Here is a 22,171-nt window from a genome sequence, read left to right as displayed (position 1 = left end):
AGTGGCTGTTGTTTTAAGTTCAATATCAAATTTTTAATAAATACTTTCTATTATTCAAAGGTGAAAACAGTAAGAGGAGGCACCCATGTATGGTCACTTCTCACTCTCGCGCTATTTTTTCAGAGATACAGAGCGATTTCTGTCCTTGAGTGTACCTCATGACCTGGCTGCCTCAGACTTATGTTCCTTTCTCTGCCTCCCAAGAGGGAGAGTGTGGACAACGCTACCACGTTCCCATTCTCCAGGATCTTTGACGTGATGTGGATTCTGAGATTCAGGCTGGTATTATTTGCTACATTTGGTTTATTCATAAGGAACCATTTCATCGATGATGACACACTTAGATCCACAATTATGCCAGCTGCTAGATTCTGCCAGTTCTCAGCGCGTGGAAATGTTGATCATCATTTGCTTTATGCATAATTTTTCCATTCTTATCAAATGGAGACAACGGCATACACTTTAAGGGATTTTAAAATAGAATTAAGGAATATTTGCTTCGAGTATAAACACAGTGCTTGACAGAATCATCACTTAATAAAAGCAATCATGTTTATTTTCAGTCGCTAGCGAATTTTAAGTTGGAAAACAGTACATAAACTGCTAGTGAGTGTCATTGCTTACAATTTAACACGTCAAAAATGCACGTCTACTTAAGTTTTCATAAGAAACATACGAAGTATAATTCCCATATCTTGCATGTTTAAAATAATTTTGTCATTTTAGTGAACAAGCTCGATTGTGTGCCCCACCTCCGCACCACTTTTGAGCACACTGCACGTTCTTACCTTGGATTTGCTTTCACGTTTACTTTGCAGTAGGGAAGCGCAAGGCGACCTGTGTTAGTTAACAGCCATCCTTGTCGGCTTTCTCAATTCATCTTCCTCCTCTCTCACCTGATTTCCTCCGTGCTTTGCATAGCCCATGTTTTCACCTCGGCGTAAATGTATTTCTGTTCATTTTTGTCTGGATGTGGTCGGTCAACTTTGGTAAAACGCTGACATATAATAATAATGATTCAATTTTGTTCAGGAAACCTCAGGTTGGCTGGGTGGCCATGCTGATCTGTTCTATGCCTGGCTGCTCCCTTCTAGAATTGCTTGTGTTGGGAATTCGTGTGTCCAGGTTATTATAGTTAGCTCTGTGTAAGATGACTCTTCCCTGATGTGTGTCCCTGGGGGAGCCACCACAAGCTTGTTCCCGTGATCTCAGTGAGGTGAAAGGAGAGAAAGTACAGAAGCCTCTTGCGACCTGGCATAGTGCCACTGGCACCACGTTCTACAGTCACGGGAACGCCCTGCATCTCAGGGAGGGGAAGGAAGTAGGATCTATCTGGAGAAAGAAGAGCTGTGACGTCACACTGGAAAGCACAGATGGTGAAGAAGAAGAGGAGGTTTGGAAACGCCTTTGCAATATACCAGGATGCCCACATCCTCACTTTGCCTTAGAAACACGTTTATTTTCAATTATTGTTTTTGTGATTGTTTCAAAATCAGAAACCTTAACCGCAACTCAACAAAGAGGTCAGACATTTCATCTAAATTTTGTAAATCGGTATTTTTTTTCCCTCTAAGCCTATCCTTCCGTTTTTCATTCCTGATTCTTGCCTAGCCTTTCTGTTCTGTTAGTATATGAGTGTCTTTTATTTGTTTGTAACAATGTACTCAAGCCTGGGCATCTTATGGAGGGAAGAGGTCCACTTAGTTCATGTTTGGGAGGGTTAAGAGCCAAGATTGGGCAGCACCGTTTGCTCAGGCAATGGTGAGCTCTTGCAGTGCGTAAGGTCACATTGTCTGGAGCAGATGGATAATAGATCACAGAGCAGGAGAGGCAGCTAGAGAGGCTCTGGGCTAGGGCTGTCTTCTTTTGACGACTTCCTCTTGCAGGATCTAATTTACTTAGGGAAGCAAGCATGAATCTCATCCTTTGTTGATGTCCTTATGTTGCAATTACCTTGCATCGATCCCCGTAACCTAGAGTTTCACTGCCCCTCAACATTGCCACTCTGGGGACTAAAACTCCAGCCTATGAGGGAACACATCCAACCACACCAAACCACAGTAGGCAGCAATGTCCCTTTTTGCTATCAAATGAATTATTTAATTCTTTACATTGCCTCATTTTATTCCTTTGCACATCTCTCTTTACTACTTTACTTTTATTTTATTTTAATCTTTTTTTTTTTTTTGCTGATTCTCACATCAATGCCCCATCCCACTTTACAGATCTTAAGTTTTAAGTCATCTAAGGTGCATGCACACTCAAGGACTTCACTAGAAATCCTAAATGTCTTTATTTTGAAATATGTGTCATAGTCTGCAAGCAGAAAGCAATAATGCGTACTACCCTTTCTCCACCTTCTGCAGTCTTGCAGCCCAGCACATGGACTGGTGCTGCCCACCTTGAGAGTGTGTCTGAGCACCTTAATTTATCTGATCTAGAAAGTTCCCTACTACCGTGCCTGGAGACTCGTCTCCTAGGCCATTCTGATCTTGCTGACAATCAAATACATCAAATTTTAAGCTATTTCCTCTATTTCTTGTCTCTGTAAGTTCATGGCCAAACCATAATGCAAAATGCATTCAGTTCAACTTCAAGAGTCCCTAACATTCTCAACAATCCTGACACTGTGTAAATGTCCAAAGTCTAAAGTCTTTTCTGAGACTCAAGGCCATCTTTGAATGCAGTGGCATAGATGAAATATTTCTGTTCCTAAGAAGAATGGGAGCCTGGCAAAGAAAGATGAGATCCAATTAAGACCCCAATCCAGCATGACAAACAGCACGTACAGTAGTCATAGAGTCACTGGGCTCCAGAAGGTCCCCCTCCACCCTAGCGCTGCTGTCTGGAGAACGTCTAACCTCTGTCTGTGCACGTGGTTTCCTGTAGTCTATGTCCCATGGTTCCGACATCAACATTTTGGGGTTCTTATAATAACTTCAGCTTCATCTTTCCTGATGCGATGGCCTTCCAAGGTCTCTGTATAGACCTCAGTCCTGGCAGGCATGGCCATGTGGTGTCTGGTCTCATCAGGCCTCTTGAAAGGGCACAGCCTCGAGTGACTCTTTCATAGTCCGGTCTTTTTTTCATGATTATAGCTGCTTATCTACACCTGTTGTGTCTACAACTTAAAGCTTCCATACATACTTTTCCTTTCAAAAATTCACTTTTCCATATTTCTCTGATGTCTTTATAGACCTGAATAAGAGCAGGGAGAAGAAGCCATTCAACGGCCTAAATGCTATCTTGTTTTGAGATTCTCTCTGCCAAACAAATCCATCTGTTATTTCTAATGCTGCCCTTTCGAGTTTTCCAGCCATGGGCAGAGGGCATGCGAATTCTTTGCCTGAATGTAACATAAATGACATCCAGTCTGGGTCTCTATAGAGTCCTTGCTCCCATCTGAAACCTTGAGCCAGTTCTCCCCTGTACCCGTGACTCTCAGCTCTGTGATCCTTGGAACTTCCCCAGGGTGGCTTAGTAACACTTTGCTTACAACATTCTAGGAGTTCTTTAGACTGCAGCTCTGAGCTCATCCACAGTCCCCACTCAGTCCTTTCCTTGCCTCCTGTCACGTGCACACATAGACACGTATGCGGATGCCGAAAGTCTATGAAGCACAAGGTTGGATTTACCACAGCAGTGATCCACTTCTCACAACCAATTTTCTCTCTTAGTCACTTTCCCTTTTGCTGTGACAAAATAAACTTAAGTAAGAAAGGGTTTGTTTGACTTGCAATTTAAAAGTATGGTTCACCATGCTAAGGAAGTCTTGGTGGCAAGAACAGGAGACTGCTGGTTACATTACATCAGCAATCAAAAAACAAGAAGAAATGAAGACAAGCCCTCAGCTTTCTCCTTTTTATATAGTCAGAGGTCCCAGCCCTTGAAGTAACACCACCCACATTTATGGTATATCTTACCACCTCAATTAGTTCATTCTAGAAAATTCCAATCATGGTCAGAGACTTATCTCCTAAATTATTCTAGATTTTCTTAAATTGATATTAACCATTATAGATGGGAAGAATATTCTTTCCTAAAGCTCATGCAAAACAAAATTATCTGTGTCTGAAGAATAAGATTATCTCTACAAAATCAACCTTAAAGAGGTGGGATAGAAAATACTCATCACTTCAACCATTCAAGGGCTTAAGGGGAAGTAATCCCTGAGCGGAAGGGGACTCTCAAGAGATATGGAGTCTCCCAGGAACTTGATCATAGGTCTCTAGCATTAAGAAAGGAAGGAAATACATTTATGGTGTTTATAAGCCTTTCTGTTTGGAGTAATGCTTGCACAGATGTCTGGACAGATTACCAGCACAGGAGCTCTACATGACCACACCTAAAAGCCCTCTGCTGGCTATCATAAGATAAAACATAATCCAGAAAAGTCATCAGCTACTGCAATTCTTCTTTGTCATCTAAGAACAACAAGGAGGGGTTGACATTTCCTCTTTCATTAAACAAACAAACAAAAATATGACCAAGTCCTAAATCAGAAGTTTTATATGGATTATATCCAGTGGCTATATAGAAAGCAAAACTAGTAAAGATGCTAAGAACTGATACATGTTTTAAGGCCTATGTGCATTTTTAAAAGTTAACCTAGGGCATAGAATCAAATGGCAAAATTTAGATACAAGAACTGGCTATGGAAAATCAAGATGTGTCTGAATGAGGTGATCCTGATCACAGAGTAATAGCTGCAGGTGAGGTCTTATTGATGTCACTTCTACTCCTAAACCAAGTCCTCCTGGCTTTAGGGGAGCACATGGCTAGTCAATAATTTTTTTTAAAAAGAAGGAAAGTAAAATACATACTTAAAATTATGTGAGCATGGACTCCTAGAATATCACAAGAGTTTCCCAAAGAAAAAGAATTGTTTAAAAAAGCTTATTGTGGACAAGTTGCAGGCAGCACACTGGGTTTCAAGAGCTCTGGAAAGTTTCTGGGATTTTCTTCAGAAAGCTCTCATCTGCCTGTGCCCAGGGCATGGAGTAATTTCCTCTAACAATTTCAGACCTGAGAAGTTTAAGTAAGGCCTTTGAACCAGCTTGAGTTCTTTTGGGGGGCTGGGGAGGTGTGGGGACAGGCTGACAAATGGAACTCTAGTTTCCCTGTTTTATATATGGGTACCCAGTTTCCCCAGGACCATTCATTGAAGATGTCTTTTCTCCTGTGTGTGTTTGATTGTTTATGGTTGGGTGGCTGTAGCTGAGTTCTATAATTTCTAGACCCTCTATTTTATTCTATTCCATGGGTCTATGTGTATGTGTCAGTACAATAAACTTTTTTTACTATGAATAAATATCATTTTCAATCAGGGGTTGTACCTTCAGCAAGGCTCTTTCTTCTTCGATTCATTTGGCTCTTTAGGGGTCTTTTATGTGTCTATGTAAATTTTCTATTTTTTTCCAATTATATGAAAAATTATGTTAAAAATTTGATGAGGGTTGTGTGGAAACTCTAGGTTACTTTTTGTAATACAGCAGTTTGGGCTATAATAAACTCAATGAGGAGGACACGAGGAAAAATGTTTTGTCTTATTTATTCATTTTTGTTTTGAGATAGACCTCATTGTATAGTCTGGGCTGTAATTGAAATCAGAGATCATTCTCCTGCCTTAGCTTCCCAAGAGCTAAGATTACAGGTGTGAGGAAAGAAATTGTGAAAAGCAAACTGGTAGAACGTAGAAACAAAGGACTAAAATCAAAGCTTACAAGGTTTAAGATAATGGAAAATGGTATCGCTCTCTGGGCTATTTAAAACAATATGAATAGAACAAATGTAATTTTAAGTCTCTTGAATGCTCATATTCCAGACTCTGAATTTCAATTTTTTCCATCATTTTTCAACTGTTCTCTTTCTCTTTTCAATATAAAACTGAGTAATTTTTGAAATAAGAATCAGTTTTGCTTTCCAAGTAAGGCCCATGATTTTTTTTTAGGAGCCTTAATGTCAATTGCTGGTCTAAACTTTTAATTCAAAGGTATCTTTTAAATTCCAATAAAATTGGTCCCAAGTTTCCTCCTGAGTCTCATTTTTTTATTGTTTTGGGGTTTTTGTTTGTTTGTTTTAATTAAAGAAACTAAAAACCCTAAGAGGAAACCACAATTTCCCCAATAACAAGGTTTTGTATATGGGATTCCTCAAAATTTCTGGTAACATATATCTGTATGTATTATATATGCATGTGTATACAGCTGTGTGAGTCTGTGTGTGTATGTGTGTGCGTATGTGTGTATGTCCACACATGTGATTGTATGTAGACCATTTCATGGCACAGAAGGAATTTGGAAGCAAGCCAATGAAAATAGTAGTTATAACATGCTCTTTCCTGGATATTTCCTGGTTGCTTACATAAGGGGGTGTATATGCACATTTTTTTTTTTTTGCACGGGGAGACTAGAGTTACTTATAAGACTATCAGAATGTTCCGTGGTTCATAGATGTTATATGTTGAATTGTAGAAAAAAATTTTCTCATCTGAGTTTCTATATTTTTATGCTATTATGAGTTTTCTTGTGGGATTGAAGTAGTTTCATACACAAATCCTCTTCCATTGCTGGGCAGGTATAGAGAACCATCGATGGTTCTGAAGAAACGCTTGTCTCTTATTGTCTTTGCACGTGGAAGTTTGAGGTGAATTAGGTAATTTACCTGGTTCCCTGGGGTCCTCAAAGAATGCTTCTGCCTAGGGTGAAGCAAAGAACCGCACAATAAACAAATCCATTAGAACTCTGCGCAGAAACTTTCCACGTTGCTTTACTATTTTTTGCTCTTGAAAAAAATAATACATAACAAGAAATACCTTAACTGGTGTGAATAGACCAGGGGATTTTCCCAGCTGTGCAATACCAAAATTTTTATGAAATCTCCTCAGGCCAACCAATTTGTTCTTTTCAGTCGCATTGTGCCGGGGTTTGCATTATTATTTACTAACTAGACTACAGTCTGCTGCTCTTTCTACTAATCCCCAGCCCTCTCCTTTATTTTCTTTATTTCACACGTGCATTTTTTTTTCTTCTTGCTTGCTAGTGACTCGTTCTTTCAGATTTCAGGGTGGCGAAGAACAGCCACATAGCAATCGGAAAGCCACAGGCGAATGTCAAAGGTGTTCCCTAATCTGCTTCACAAATGATGATAACAACTGAGAAGTAAGTCTCGGGCAAGAAATCGCCTTTCCAAGGAGGAATTTATGGTCCATTTGGGTCCAAGAAAAGTCCACCTCAGTGGGAATGATTATATATATTTTTATTTTCAATCTAGAAGACTGAAAGAAACACACAAAAGAAAAAATGTTTGGCACAGTTGTGTGATTATTTCAATCAATGTAGCCTGCTTTAGAGAACTTAGGCTTGCAATGGTCTGTAGTTGCAAGACCACACAGAGGAAGGCTGATCTCAAAATACACCCAGCTTGACTCAAGTTACACTTTTTCTCTTGAGCCTTATTTGGTCCCTTGTTATTATTTTATTTTAGGTGATAGTGTAAGGAGTTAGATATTCCCATTCAGTGAGGCTTTTGTTGCCTGACTTGGGAGCAGAAGACATAATACATTACTTCATCACACAGGTATGGGAAGAAATATTTAATTTCTATGACATCAGTTTTGATGAATTAGAGATATTCTGAAAGTGTGACATTTATTTACATAGAAGCATGCCTAAATAGTAACTGCTTTTTAATATTGAAAAATTGGTCTGTTTTGAGCATTGCTTTTCCAAAAATGAAAATGGCATTTGTGTGTTATTTCTATCTTCATTGACTCACACTTTCCTTCAGCCATTACTGCAGTTCGGTACCTGGTTTGACCAATCCAGCCCGTGGGCCTCACAAAGCCTCCTTGAGCCTACACAGTGTGTGTGTGTGTGTGTGTGTGTGTGTGTGTGTGTGTGTGTGTGTGTGTGTGTGTTGCCTTCTGCCCTACGACATCTCCAGCACAGTGCTGTGTGGGTACTTGTGGGAATTCACATGGTGCTCATTCATAATGTAGATATTTCCAAACAATGCAGGATGTGCTCTAAACTGACAAGATATTGCCTTTCTCACTGCAAAAAGAAAACATCAAGGGATCATTTACTAATGGCCCTTAGAAAATGTGGTAGTTTGAATGTAATTGACCCTCACAAAATCTCGTAGGGAATAACAGTAGTGAGAGGTGTGCCTTTGTTGGAGTAGGTATGGCTTTATTGGATGAAGTGTGTCACTGTGGAGGCAGGCTTTGAGGTCTCATATATGCTCAAGCCATGCCCAACATCTCAGCTCACTTCCTGTTAATATGGATCAAGATGTAGGACTCTAGCTCCTTCTCCAGCACCATGTCTATCTGCATACTTCCGTGTCCCGCCATGATGATAATGGACTAAACCTCTGAAAATGTAAGCCACCCCAATGAAATGATATTCTTTATAAGAGATGCCATGATCTCTTCAGAGTGATAGAAGCCCTAAGACACAAATATTATCCTTACCAGCGCTTGTCACTTGCAGAAATGTCTCTTCCTTCAAACCAGCATATCACAAACAAACCTTCTTCTCACTCTATTCAGGGAACCCCAAGTTAAAATATGCATTGCAAGGGTACTCCCAGAAAGCCATCGGATGCCTATGGAACTGACCATAAGGACCAGCCAGTGATGATGATAAGTAGGGGGAGACAAGCTCAGTCCTGTAGGAACATCACAGGAACCAGGACTTTATCCCAGCTGTCACCTGTCTGTAACTTAAATACTAAGACAGACTTGCTTCAGAGAGCAGGTAGTACCCCACGTCTAACGTCACCACTATTAAAGTGAAGACGCCCTCTGAGGGGAAAGGAGCAAAACTCTTGGCTTGGTGCTTACAGTGGTGTGCTTTTAGATGGACATGCACAGGTCCAAAGCAGCTCTTCTGTGTCCCCAAGGCTAATGTGAGATGTCTCTTTACCTGTCTATCAGAGATTGTGCAGCAGCCTCCCCCGAGCCACATCCTCACAGGAGGACCAGTGTCCTTCCAGGGATCTGCTCCCGATGCTCTGAAGCGCAGCTCTATGCTGAGATAATCGACTCTGCTCTTAAGGAAATGCACTTATGTGATTTACTATTCTGTGCATGAATAATCAAGTGATTGACAGGCATCTCCATGTTGAAAGGGCTTCTCTGAACCCTTGCTGTCCATGGTGTCATTTGTGTCGCAAAGTCATGATGCAGAGGTGCAGGCATAAAGCTTGACTGTGACATGAAAGAGGCTTGTAGCGACAGCATTATGTGGGTGGCAGAAAAGAAGCAGGGGAAATCAGATGCGTGGTGTCTAGATGATCAGTCCATACACACGGAGATAGTGTGTTTTCAAGCTCTTTTCCTTTAAGTTCATGTGGGAGGCTCCTGTCTACTTTTAATTTTAAAGTTTTATCTTCAGTGTCTACCCCAGTGTTGAACTTGGTGAAAATATTACTTAATGCAAGAATAGGACTCAACAGAATGTGTGAATAATCAAATTCATATAAATATGAAAAAAAACCTAGATCTTAGAATTGTTCTCTAAGTACAAGCCAGCAGGTATTATGTTTACATATACAGGTATGACTAGATATATGTACTGTACATACATGTATATGATACATGTTTCTCTCCCCTCTGTGTATGTGTGCATTCTCACACACTACATCCAACATATGGAGGACAGATTTATTTACATGTAAAATACAGTATCAAAAATTTCTTCTAAACGTCACATAATTTTAGTTGGAATAACTTAAAGAAAAGGGCAAATGTATGTTCTGAGTGCACTACAGGAACACTATTTTAAGTTTAGCTATTTTGTAAATTACATCAAAGGGCAGGAGAAATGGCTTGGTGCTTAAGAGTACTGGGGGGTCTTCTAGGGAACTAGGATTCAATTCCCAGCACCCACAAGGCAGTTTACAACTGCCTATAACTCCAGTCTTAGGGGATCCAATGCCCTCTTCTGGCCTCCACAGATACTGCACACATGTGGTACACAGACATACATGCAGGCAAAACACTCAGACATGTAAAAGTGAATTAATTAACAAAAGAAAACAAATTATATTGAAATGCTTAAGTTGGCATTCAATAATGATAAGATTTTATACGTTTTCACGATCAAGAACAATGTCACCAAGGAATCAGGAATAAAGGGACTCAAAATGAAATAAAATGGACTTTCTTGACAATCAAGGGGATTATGAGAGTAAGATATCTAGAAAGAAAAGCTAGCTATTGCAATTTAGTAAAATTTCAATGATTTCTCAGAATTGAACTTTCCCCTAAAACACACAAAATGTTGAATCCCAATGTAAAATTACCCGTGAGTGTGGACCAGTCACACAGCTCTATTCCATGTGCGGCAACATCAGGTCTTCACGCAGGTGAATTGGGATCCTGACTTGATCTCAGAAAAGAATTACAAGACGAGCCAGTATAAAGCAGAGCTGGACTTTACCAGATTGAAAATCTACCAAACCTTTATGCATGAAGGTTAGTAGAAAGGTACTCTGGGAAAAGACAAGACACACTCATCCCACTGGGTGTGGGTTTCTCAAGGGAGAGCCATGGTTATATGTCATAGTAACATACGTAATTTTGGTGACTCTCAAGCAAGTTACATCTCAGTTGCCCTAACCTTAGAGACCAGCTTTCCTGCCTTAACAGAGCCACCCTCCTGCCCACCCCGCATTGAGAGCACTTTAGCTTCGCAGCCAATGCCACCTTCACCTTGTTCATTTGACAGTCAGATGTCCTGGGTGGTCTTCCAGCACATGCTGTGGGTGTTGGATACTCCAACTGCTTGGGTCCTCTCAGCCTTCCTTTCTTATCCATTGATAATCTGAAATTGTATGCCAGCATTTGAAAAGCTCAGAATCCGACGGGCACCCCACTGAGAGAACTCAGGAAGCACTTGGAATCACTTATTTCTTGAAAATGTAAAATTTATGTACAATGTGACAGGGTCACCAACAATTGTGAGTTCTTACCACGGCAGGATGCCCAAAGGGGTGGTAGTAACAATGTCTTCTAAAGCCATCTTTTGGCGCCTTTGTCCCTGTGAAGCTAGCCCACCATCTGGAAGGTAGGCACAGTGCCACTAAACAGATGGGACCAAGTGGAGGAGGTTCTGTTACCATGAACTGCTTGCTAGCGTGGTCTGCGTGGGGTTTTCAGCAGAAATATACAGCCAGCTCTTTAGCTCACCCTTTAGCTCCTCATCCAAAGAGATTCTGTTCTGTTCCATGAGGGAACAAAAGGTAGGCAGGGTCTTCCATGTTGGAAGCCGGTGCTCTTCCTGGAGCAGGCGCTGTCAGACCTCACACATTGTGATTCCCACAGATTGAATAATCTAACTTTTTATTAATTCTTTTCCAGAACCGTTTGCAACCTAATTTTTAGGATCATAATTTGGTATACATATAGAAGCTTTTGGGTGTGATTTAAAAGCAAAATAGTTTGAATTTTTTTCCTCAGATGATTAAATGAGAGAGTGTTATAATAAAAATTTAAGGACTGTACAATTTGTTGAAAATTATCCACCAATGAATACTTTAATCTGCTTTTGAATTGTGGCCTATTCTTATTTATTTCTTTTGACATATGCATAAAATAGTGCAAATTATGGGGTACTATGCAATGTTTGGATGCATGAGTACATTGCATAAAATTCAAATCTAAGTAAACATATTGTCTTTTAAATAATTGTTCTTTATTATAACAGATTCATCCAATATATATTATATATATGCATATATATACTTAAATAAAAATGAACAAAACATTCGGTTCCATCAATAGAAACTTTATTTTAAATATTTTTAAAAAGGAAGTGTTAGGTAAATCTGACAGGTTAGTGATTTACTGAGTTGACGCTTTGGGAACTGAAGGTTTGAGGGAGTAGCCTGCTTCTCTTTGGCAGGACCAGACAGGTCCTACTCAGCTTGAGAGCAGAATAGAGCACTGGAAAAGAAGTCGGTGTGCCAAGAGAAAAGTTCCAGACAAAGGGCTTTGGAAGATTTAATTTAGAGAGCCAAGCCAGAGGAGTCTGGACTCTCACTAACTAGAGATTTTAGCTCGGATCAGCTTGCCTAATGAATGCAAGGACGTAGACAACTGCACAAACTCAAGATGAATATCATGGTTTTCCTTGATGTATTGCTGACCCAGAAGCGTGGGGCACAGCAGAGAAGTTTAGGTCGTAAAATATCTACATGCTATACTCCAGAGAATGGACTTGTTGATAGAATATTCTTCCCAGAGCTACACGTCAATATTTGCATATCTTGAGCTACTGTAAAGTAATGCCTTGACTTGAGATGTCTTTCAAATTTTATAGACATAATCTTTTCATACAGTGAGTCTTGTTCATGTATTTGCATATAGCTTGTGGGAAAAGCCTTTGGTCAGACTCCTGGTTATCTTTCTTTCAGGTCAGTGAACTCACACTAGCAAGGATGAAGAAGAAAAAAGAAAAAAAAAAAAACAACCTGTGGTGAATTTAGATGAATGAACGGCCAACACAAGCTGGTACATGCCTGCAATCCCAACATTGGAGAGACGGGAAGAATGTGAGTCTGAGGCCGTCTTAGATACCTTAGGGAGATCTTGTCTCAAAAAAAAAAAAAAAAGGATGGACAATTCAAGACAGTAAGAAACCTGGGCACAAACCAAACTGTTTCACAATAGGTCGTGAGATTGGAGTGCGTCTCGGCTTTTCTGAGATTCTACACGTGTCCGTGGAAGTATAAACATGAGTATGCATGGGCTAGCATAGCTGTGCTGTTGGAAATGAGTGCAAATGTGCAGAGGTCTATGATGTCAGCGGCTGACAGGTATGTGAGCTGAAAAAAGTAATATAGGCAATGATATTTTTATCCTTTATAGTTGTTACGTTAGCAATGTAAACATGTTAAGTTTTATTATGGCATATTTCAAACAAACAAAACTGTATGCTTTTTTTTCTTTTCTTCTCCCCTTTCCCTGCCATGGCTTTTCTCTCAAATCAACCTGCTTTCAGGTCAGGTGCATTCTTTTGGTATTACCCCCCAGAAATTATGAGTCCCGTCTTGCTCTCTCCTCTCTATTTCAGAGTCTATATCCCTAACAACCTCTTGTTTATGTTTATACAAACCTTAAAAGTTAGGATCTGGCCAGGTAGTGTGGTGATGTATTCCTTTAATCCCAGAACTCCTAGGCAGAGGCATGCCTATCTCCTTGAGTTTGGGGCCAGACTAATACACACATCAAGCTCTAGGACAACCAGAGAGAGCTGCACAGTAAGACCTTGTCTCAAGAAAAGAATTTTAAAAGGGATCTGAGTATAAGGGAGAAAGTGTTTTTTTTTTTTTTAAAAAAAAAATCTGTCTGTGTTAGCATCACCTCCATCCAATTTTTCACCAGCTCAGATCCATCCACTTTCCTGGAAATTTTACAATTTTATAATTTTAGAGTCAAATTTCATAGCGTACACATACCTCAAATTTTCCATTCATTAGTTAATACCCATCTAGGCTGGCGTCATGCCAAAAATACAGCAATAAACATGGGTGTTCATATGCCTCTGTGGTAAGAGTGGAGCTGGTCCTATGATAGATCTGGTTTTACATTTTTGAGAAATCACCATACTTCCTATATTACCTAATTTCCTCTCTCAGCAGTAGTGAACAAAAGTTCCTCTTTCCCCCAAACCTTCCTAGTATTGGCTGGTACTTCCTTTCTTGCTGATAGCCATTCTCATTGGAGTAACATGGCATCTCAAAGCAGCTCTAATTTACATTTCCTTGTGACTCAGGGTGTTGAACATTTTATGCATGTATGAACATCTCAAGCCATTAAAATCATTATCTGACTCAGGGCCCAGGAGTCCCTGAGGTTGAACCAACCTGAAGGCCTGCTTCATGAGGACTAACTTCCGTGGTATCAGTAGGTTTTATACCAGGAGAGAAGCAACAGATAGCCCTGTGCAGCCATGACACCTAGGAGCCACAGTGAGGACCAGCATGGCACTGTAACCCTAAGAGTGCAGTAATGACATCTATACCTTAGCCGTAAACAACAGCTTTCTTTTTGGACTTAAGACCCAATCAGCAAGAGAGAAACTATGCCTGGACCTGGAAATGTAGGCTCCTGCCAGGGCTAGTGTAGTCAGGGATCGTTGAGGAAAATCTACAACTACTACTTTAGTAGAATGCATAACTGCATTTTAAATATTTGTTCTTTTGCCCACAAATAAGTATAGTCCTCATCTTCCATCAAGGAAACTTCACTTTGCAACAGATGGGGACCATTACGAGAAAATGGCAAGCAATCTAAATGAAGGCTTGAGGAGCCCAAACGCAATGGACACTTCTTCAAAACAACGACCACACATAAGGCTCAGGGAACATTGTAGATGAGGGGGTGGAAAGATTGTATGAGCCAGAGGAAGGAGTTTGTTGTAAGGCTGAATTGCCTGGTAATCTCAGACACTACATCTATAAACGCTCGCTATGATTGCCTAAACATACTGGAACAAAGATGCCACCAGTGGAAATGCCTAAGTGCCAAGAAAACTGGCCTCAACTCTGCATAAAGACTAAGACAAAAGTGGACTCTAAAGCCAACCAAGAATGGCTGAAAGTGAGAGAACTAGTCTCTAGGGAGCTGCACAATACTCAGGTGTTGCCTCAGCTGCTCTTCAGTGCACACCAGAACCCTCAAGAAGTAGACTCAAATGCCAGCAAAGGAACACATTTACTAGTGAAAGTGAGGGCAAACAGGCAAAGGGATAGAACAAACTTTCTTTTTCTGAGTCCTTGATATAGGCTGCTAGCAGAAAGTGTGGTCCAGATTAAAGTTTTATCTTCCCACCTCTAAAGATCTAGATTACGAGTTTACCTTCCCACCGAAAGATCTGGATTATAAGTGGGTCTTCCCACTTCAAATGATTTCATTAACAACAGCAACAACAACAACAAAATCCCTTGTAGATGTTGCCAGCCAATAGATTTTAGTTAATTCCAGATGTAGTCAAACTGACAACCAAGAATAGCCATCACCACAGTTATCCAATACTGAATTGTCAACCCTGTAAACATGAATAAATATGTATAAACATATATGTATGTAACAATAATTAATGAAAAAAGAGCATATGAATTTAAAAAAGAGCAAAGAAGAAAGTAGAAAAGTTTGGAGGTGGAAAGGGAAAGAAGAAATGATGTAACTATATTATATTCTCAGCAATACAAGACAAAAATTTAAAAAGGTCTTAGAAAAAAGACTTTTAGTGATTCCATATGTAAAGAATGTGAGATCCCCATTCATAATTTTATATAAATTACATGTCAAATGATAGTTAAGGCATAACTAAGTATGCATTCTAGAATAATGCATTTAATAAAACCTTTTAAAGTTTTTACACAATTGGTCGCTTGTGTGTCTCCTTGTAAGAGGTGTCTGCTTTACTAGGTCACTGTTGAGCAGCAGATCTGCCTTTTGGTACTAATTATTTTAATTCTTTGTACGTTCTCAATGTCAGTCACTGTATGAGGAATGGCTGATACAGTCTTAGTTACTGTTTTATTGCTGTGAAGAGACACCATGACCAATGTAGCTTATAGATAAAAGCATTAGTTGGGAGTTTGTTTACAGTTTCACTTCATCTTGGCAGGAAGCATCCCGGCCAGCAGGTAGGTACATTGAACTGGAGCAGTAACTGCACGTTTTTCTTCTGCTCTGAGGACAGGAGTTAGAAAATATACAAGACTGGTCATGGGTTGGGATTTTGAAACCTCAAAGCCCACCCTCAGTGACATGCCTCCTTGAACAAGACTATGCCTCTGGGGTGGTTTGAAAGAAAATGGCCCCAAAGGGAGTGGCACTATTAGGAGGTGTGGCCTTGACAGAGGTCCTGTTCCATTGTGTGGGGTGGGCTTTAAGGTATCTTTTTTTTTTTCACATTTCCTTCTGTTTGACAGTCAATTGACTTCCTGTTGCCTCTGAGTCAAAATGTAGGATCCTTAACTCCAGCACCAGGTCGTCTGCTTGCTACCACCACTCTCCCACCTTGATGATAATGGACTGGACCTCTGAAACTGTAAACAAGCCATCCCAATTAAATGCTTTCTTTATAAGAGTTGCTGTGGTCATGGCGAGTTTCTTTATTTATTAACCAATAAAAGCAACACATAAACAGAAGGACCCACACTAATGGTGTCTCTTCACAGCAATTAAAAATGCAACTCCTAAGCCTTCCTAAACTGTCCACCAATAGGAACCAAGCATTTAAGTATATGTGCCTCTGGGATCCATTCTTACTCAAAACACCACAGGTGATAAGTACCAAAGAGGAAACATTTTTGTGGTAACTATAAAAACAGATTATTTCAAACAGATGGATTTTTTTAACATTCAAAATTATGTATAATTGTGCTCAGAATTCAGATTCTGCCTATAATAGAAGTTATGTTAAAGTTGAGATTGTTAGACATAAACATGAACTTAACATATACAGCGTCTGACACATTTTCTGTTCTCTAAAGACCTTTCTAGTATCTTCAGCAATGTCCCAAATCAGTCCTTTTCCCTCTGATGGTCAGAGAACATTTGGAGATTTCTAGATGATAGTTCAATATGCAGATAAGCTTGGATAATCCTTATCCAATATTTGTGCTAAAGGATCCAATATAAAGTACTTTCCAGGAAAATAGGCTTGGGAACTTTCTCCAGAGACATATGAAAAGGGAGAATCAATTAAGCAAAGTCTAAGTCTTGTCAACCAGTGATCTATTTGGCAAACAGATTTGCTCATGTATTTTTGATTATGCCCTGGCTCACAAGCATTCATTGATTTCAGCTTTGTAGATGAGCACAGCTGATTTGGTTCTTGTCTTCCTACTCTGGCTCTTCCACTCAAACCAACTGTGACAGAAACTGCCTGAAAGTGAGCTGGTAAAAGATTGGGAGCTTCTTAAAAGCAAACAAGCATGCATCATCTCGGCGAGCAGTCAACGTAAAACAGAATGAGCAACTCAAAACAATGTTTTTTGTAGCGAACAGTCCTAAGCTGAGTTCTAGAAGCAGGAGAGAAAGTGCAGACTCAAGGCCAAAGCCAAGTGTATGACGGTGCTACAGCCCTCACCAAAAGTGGAGCTTTGCAAAAGAGGTAACATTGAAAGTGTGGAAAGAATGAAATCCAGCCAGAGTTGAGCAACAGCCATTCATTTTCTCTTTCCTCTTTTAATTTTTTTTTTTTACTGACTTCCAGAGAAATGCATTTTTGTAAGGTTTGATAAAGACCGTGGTGGAATGAAAATGATCCTGGGGGAGGAGGGGGGCTGCATCCTCTTGAAATCCCAGCCCTCAAGTTTCTCAGAGTGTGACAGAACTCACAAACAGCCTTTTTGAAACGTTAAGTTAGAAAGAGGACGTTAGGTAGGGCTCTAAATGCAATCTGACTTTTGTCCTCATCAGTAAAGTAGACTAGAACATGCAAAGAAAGAGCTGCCAGAGGCATGTGCACACACCCCAGATGACTAAGCCGAGGTGAGAGCCGCAACTGCGTCATCGTGAAGAGAAGCCTCCACGGATGGCGCCTTAATCCTGGGTTCCCAGCCCTGTGGAAAAATGCAGTTTTCTGGGTTAAGCCTTCTCATCTGTGTTACTTTGTTGGGGCAGCCTAAGCAATTGGAATTACAGAGCTTTAAGGGGCTTTAGAAAGAATGCCAGGTCAGGGGACAAAGGTGAACTGAACTTCCTTGTAAGTCATTAAGAAAAAAATAATATGTACAAGAGAATTTTTCTATGTTTGACTAGATACGTGACTAGAAGCTTCTTGAAGGAAGACAGAAGAAATTTAGTATGTGGAACCAAGCATGCACTTGTAGACCCCTGTGTCGGGAGCGTGCCCATCTCTCTCCACACTAGCACAAAGCTAAGCCAACCACTTATGCAGTGTTTGGGTTAAGGTCACACTACAGTCCCCGGCATCCATATATCCAAAGAGTATGGAATGTTCCGGGTGGAAGCTCCATCCCCAGCTCAAGTTCACTCCCACAGGGTATTTAAATTGCACTCCAGAGAACAAACACTTGGTTTTCCAGTCTTCCTTTCCTGGCTCCTCTCTGGGAGGCTGGAAAGCCATCTGGGAGCATTGGTACCCATTAAACCTGGGCTTTTTCTAATTCGGTTTGATTTGGTCTGATTTGGATTATTGCATTGGCAGAGAGGTTTATCGGGGTGCAAAAACTTTTCATGCAGAAAAAAAAAAAAACAAAACCAGTAAGTGTACACGCCAACAAATGTAAAAATCAGCACACAAGAGCAATTTATCATGATACTTTCTGATTACATTTTCCAACATGAAACCCGCCCATGATGCTAAGGTCTGAGGTTTGATATTCACAGGAAACATCTGCCAAATGACTGGCATGCTTTCTTATCTAGCCTGACCCTAAGCAGCTTAGATTGCGCTAATATTCTCAGGTTCAAAGCTGAAACCAGATCTAATTTTTCATTGTAATAAATGTGACCTCAATCGTCACATAATCCTCGCAGATTTTAAATACTGTATCAATCCTTTTTGGATAGTTCCTCTCCCTCACTATTCGAACCTTAGTCATCTGTAAAATAAAGCTAAGCTTGGAAAAAAAAAACCAACTGAGAAATGAGACCAAGGAAAGCCTAAAGTAGAAGCCATCTGCCTCATCCACAAAGCAACCCTCTGCGGCTGGATACTGTCAGCTGCCAAAGATGCTATGTGTAAACTTGGTGGGCCATTCTTCCCTCTGAGAAGAAGACATATCCTTTAAAGGTTTGTAAATGATGACAAGTTTCAAAGATTTGGACTAGTTTCAGCATAGGGAAGCAATGACGAAATCAGAGAAATGAGGGTAAATTTCTTTCAGAGTCAGTGGTGTGTGATTTAGCCACGGCCCTTCTGTCTATCAAGAGGACCATGCATTACCACTGGCTTTTTAGACAACCCTCCAATGCCGAGTAAGCACAGAGCAGAAGCAGGAACCCCTCTCTGACCTTAGATCCTGGCATCAGGAAGAGTCACACTGTGACAGTGGTTGAGAAATGACGCGGGACTCAGCCCGCTTAGGCAACATCTACCAGACTCTTTGGGGAAGTCTAAAACCTGATTTTACTGCGTACTTAGCACATGCCAAAGCTGCTGATAGCACTTTATGTGTATTCCTTCTTTACCACTGAATGAGCAAATATGCTCAGAAAATTAAATCATTTGACCAAAATGTGCTACTTGGGAGGCTACAGCTAGAGGATCTGCAGCCTGGTCTCTGCTCTAAGGCTGTCTCCAGTCCTTGCCACTGTAGCATTGACTTTCTTAATAGGTTGATTTTTCTGAAGCTCCTTTTCAATATTTCTATATACATTCTAAATTAAGAATACATCAATTTATACATTTTAATTTGTATATATTATGACTATTATCTCTCGAACAGAAACAACACATAGATTCAAGTATCTTTGCTTTATTTCAGTTGCCTTCTTTTTTTTAAGATTTATTTATTTATTTATTTATTTATTTGTTAAGCATACCATGTACTGCTGGCAAGGAAGGCACCAGATCTCATTGCAGATGGTTGTGAGCCACCATGTGATTGCTGGGAATTGAACTCTGGACCTCTGGAAGAACAGCCAGTGCTCTTACCCTCTGAGCCATCTCTCCAGCCCTTGCCTTCTTATTCTTCTGGTTATATCTTAGTCGTTGGCTTGGGGAACAAATAGATAATGAAAAGCCATGGTCAGCTGACCGCTGCAATGTGTCTTTACCAGTGATAGGTAACTTTGTGGGATCTAAATGGTCCTGGGCACAGTTCTCAGCTAGTATGAGGCTAGAGCAAAACCGGAACACGCATTCAAAGGTACACAGTGATTTTTTGCAAGGGGTTGCGACACCAAGGACGGAGAATGATGTGGATAGAAAAAGGTAGAGTCAGAAAAGGGTTAGGGGTGGAGCCATTTGCAACAGTGCTTGGCCTTGGATCATGTTGTGAAGAAATGCTCAAACTTGACCTCGGATTTCTCTCTACAGAAGGCAACAGAGCTGGCTGCACTTGCACCTTGTGTGTCAGCTCTGGAAACCTGGCTGACCATGGAGAACTAGTTCCTCTTAGCTGCGTCTGGAGAGAGTCTTTGAGTTTCTGGATGGGAGGTGCCCTTTGACCCTGAGGGGAGCCACAAGTTCCAAAGATGAGGGTGGGGCAGGGGCAGCTTCCTTTCCCAAAGAAAACCTTTGTTCCTGCGCTAAATTCAGAGTCTTGTCTGCCTGCCAGACTGTAACTAGGAAGATGGTAGTTGAATGTAAGTTTGAGAACTAAATAACAAAAGAAACTTTCGCTGGCAAGGAACGTGGGTGAAATATTGGATATTTAAATTCTGGAGGGAACCGAGCTTTGTCAAGAGGCTTCTTTCCATGGTTCTATGTCACAGAGCCCTCTTACTCTAACCACGGCTCCCTGCTGTGGCGTGGAAAGCCACAAGACGTGGGCTCAGAGGGGTAACTGGCTCTTCCTCTTAAGGCTACAACGTCCTGTAGAATAGAAACACTCGTCAGGAGCTGCTTTACAAATACAAAGTTTATCAAGTTTTAAGAGGTGAGTGTGTGTGTGTGTGTGTGTGTGTGTGTGCGCGCGCGCGCGTGCGTGCGTGTTGGAACTGTGTGCGTGTAGGCCGTTACAAGACCACAGCGGTTAAGGTGTTTAGTGTGGTAGAAATGAATCAGAGACCACAGTCAGAGAAAGGTAAGTGCATGTAGAATGTTTAAGCTACAATTGTGATGCTCGCAGATGGACACAGATAGTTCAGAAGAATCATGGGAGAGAGAGTGCAGAAAAGAAATGAGTGGTAGAGACAGATGGGCAGCCGTGAAGAAGGAACACTGACCACGTCACTCATCTCTCTGGCTGGTGCCTTCAACATGCTCCACTCCAGACATTCTGGTCTCCCAGGTCTGAGTCAGCTGCATGAGTCTTGCCCCATCTCTGGGCCTTTGCCCCTGTTCCCACGGCCTAGATCACTCTTTCTTATGTCTTCAATGTTCCTCTCTTTGCTTCCCCAAAGACCTAGCACCCTCTGCCATAGTAGCTAACCTTCGAACCTCTGTCCATCCGTACATGACTGAATCCTCCATGAGGGCAAAAATGATTGCCTGGCGTGCTTGGTGTCGTTTTCCTAGCAGTTGGCACATCGCCTGACGTATGGCAGGCTCTTGGAAGATGCTTCAGAAATATGAATATGCCTATCAGAAAATATCTTCCCTTTGGTTGTAAGCTTCTTTTCATAGTCACTTCTTCGCAGGAGGGTGGGTGCTCAGGTCTGAGAGTCGGTCCTCAGGTCACAGGCAATGCGTCTCAGCTCTTGGAGCAGGCAGATCTGGGTTAAATCATATGGAGTCTAAGACAAAGCAATCCGTCTCCTAGTACCGGTTCCTTCTGTAAAATAAATGTGACTGTCCTTGCTTCATGGGTTATTGAATCCTTTTTAAATGAACATTTGCTTACTCGCTTACAGGTGTGCACATGAACACGTGCCTGAACTCCGGGGGGGGGGTTCAAAGAATACCTGTGGGAATTAGTTCTCTCCTTCTACAGTGAGGCTTCCTGAGACTGAACTCAGGTCATCAGGCTTGGTGGCAAGCCTGTTTACCCACTGAGCCAGCACACTGGCCCCTTGAGAACATTGGTTATTGAGAACACTGAGTTAGCACTATTGTATTGGCAATGGTGTCCACAAGGGCTCAAAATCAGAGGCTGCTGTTAATACCAGGACTGGATCTCGATCGGGTTAAAGCATCTAGCTATTACCCATGTATGCTGTTATTGCTGGCTCTTGTCATGCAGTCTCATTGGTGTTTGAAGGCTGGTGCCATGCGGTTATCTTACTCTTTAAAGTGGAACTGTGCTATGACCAGGGTGTCTCTTTTCAGAACCGAGTCAAGGGTCACTGAGACAGTAAGGACTCTAGAGAAAGAATTCCTTGGCGGGGACTGCCCCTGTCAAGTTTTTCAGCACTAAAAAAATCTTAAAATAGATGTAGGTCAGAGCTCCTCCCCCTGAATTGAAGCTAGGCGAGGCAAAGGAATAGGGTCCCAAAAGCCAGCTCACAAGCCAGGGACAGTTTCTGATCCCGCCATTACGCATCCCACAAACAGACCAAGCTGCTTAACTGTTA

General features: G+C 41.1%; 1 long non-coding RNA gene across 4 annotated transcripts in view; it reads left to right on the top strand.

Moving 5' to 3' along the window:
• LOC126500220 (uncharacterized) overlaps window positions 1–16,910 on the top strand; it is a 301,499-nt gene extending 284,589 nt beyond the window's left edge. For 2 of the 4 annotated variants that reach the window (XR_007591279.1, XR_007591277.1), the window contains one exon: window positions 12,424–15,657. This is a non-coding gene — a long non-coding RNA (uncharacterized lncRNA). Of the gene's footprint in view, window positions 1–12,423; window positions 15,658–16,829 lie in introns of those variants that run through there. The other 2 variants (XR_007591280.1, XR_007591278.1) reach the window with 2 other exon arrangements.
• Window positions 16,911–22,171: the final 5,261 nt, after the last annotated feature.

The sequence above is a fragment of the Alexandromys fortis genome, unplaced genomic scaffold, assembly GCF_014885135.2.
Source record: "Alexandromys fortis isolate MF-2015 unplaced genomic scaffold, M_Fortis_MF-2015_v1.1 scaffold_33, whole genome shotgun sequence".
NCBI lineage: Eukaryota > Metazoa > Chordata > Mammalia > Rodentia > Cricetidae > Alexandromys > Alexandromys fortis.
This window is presented reverse-complemented; position numbering and strand designations above follow the sequence as displayed.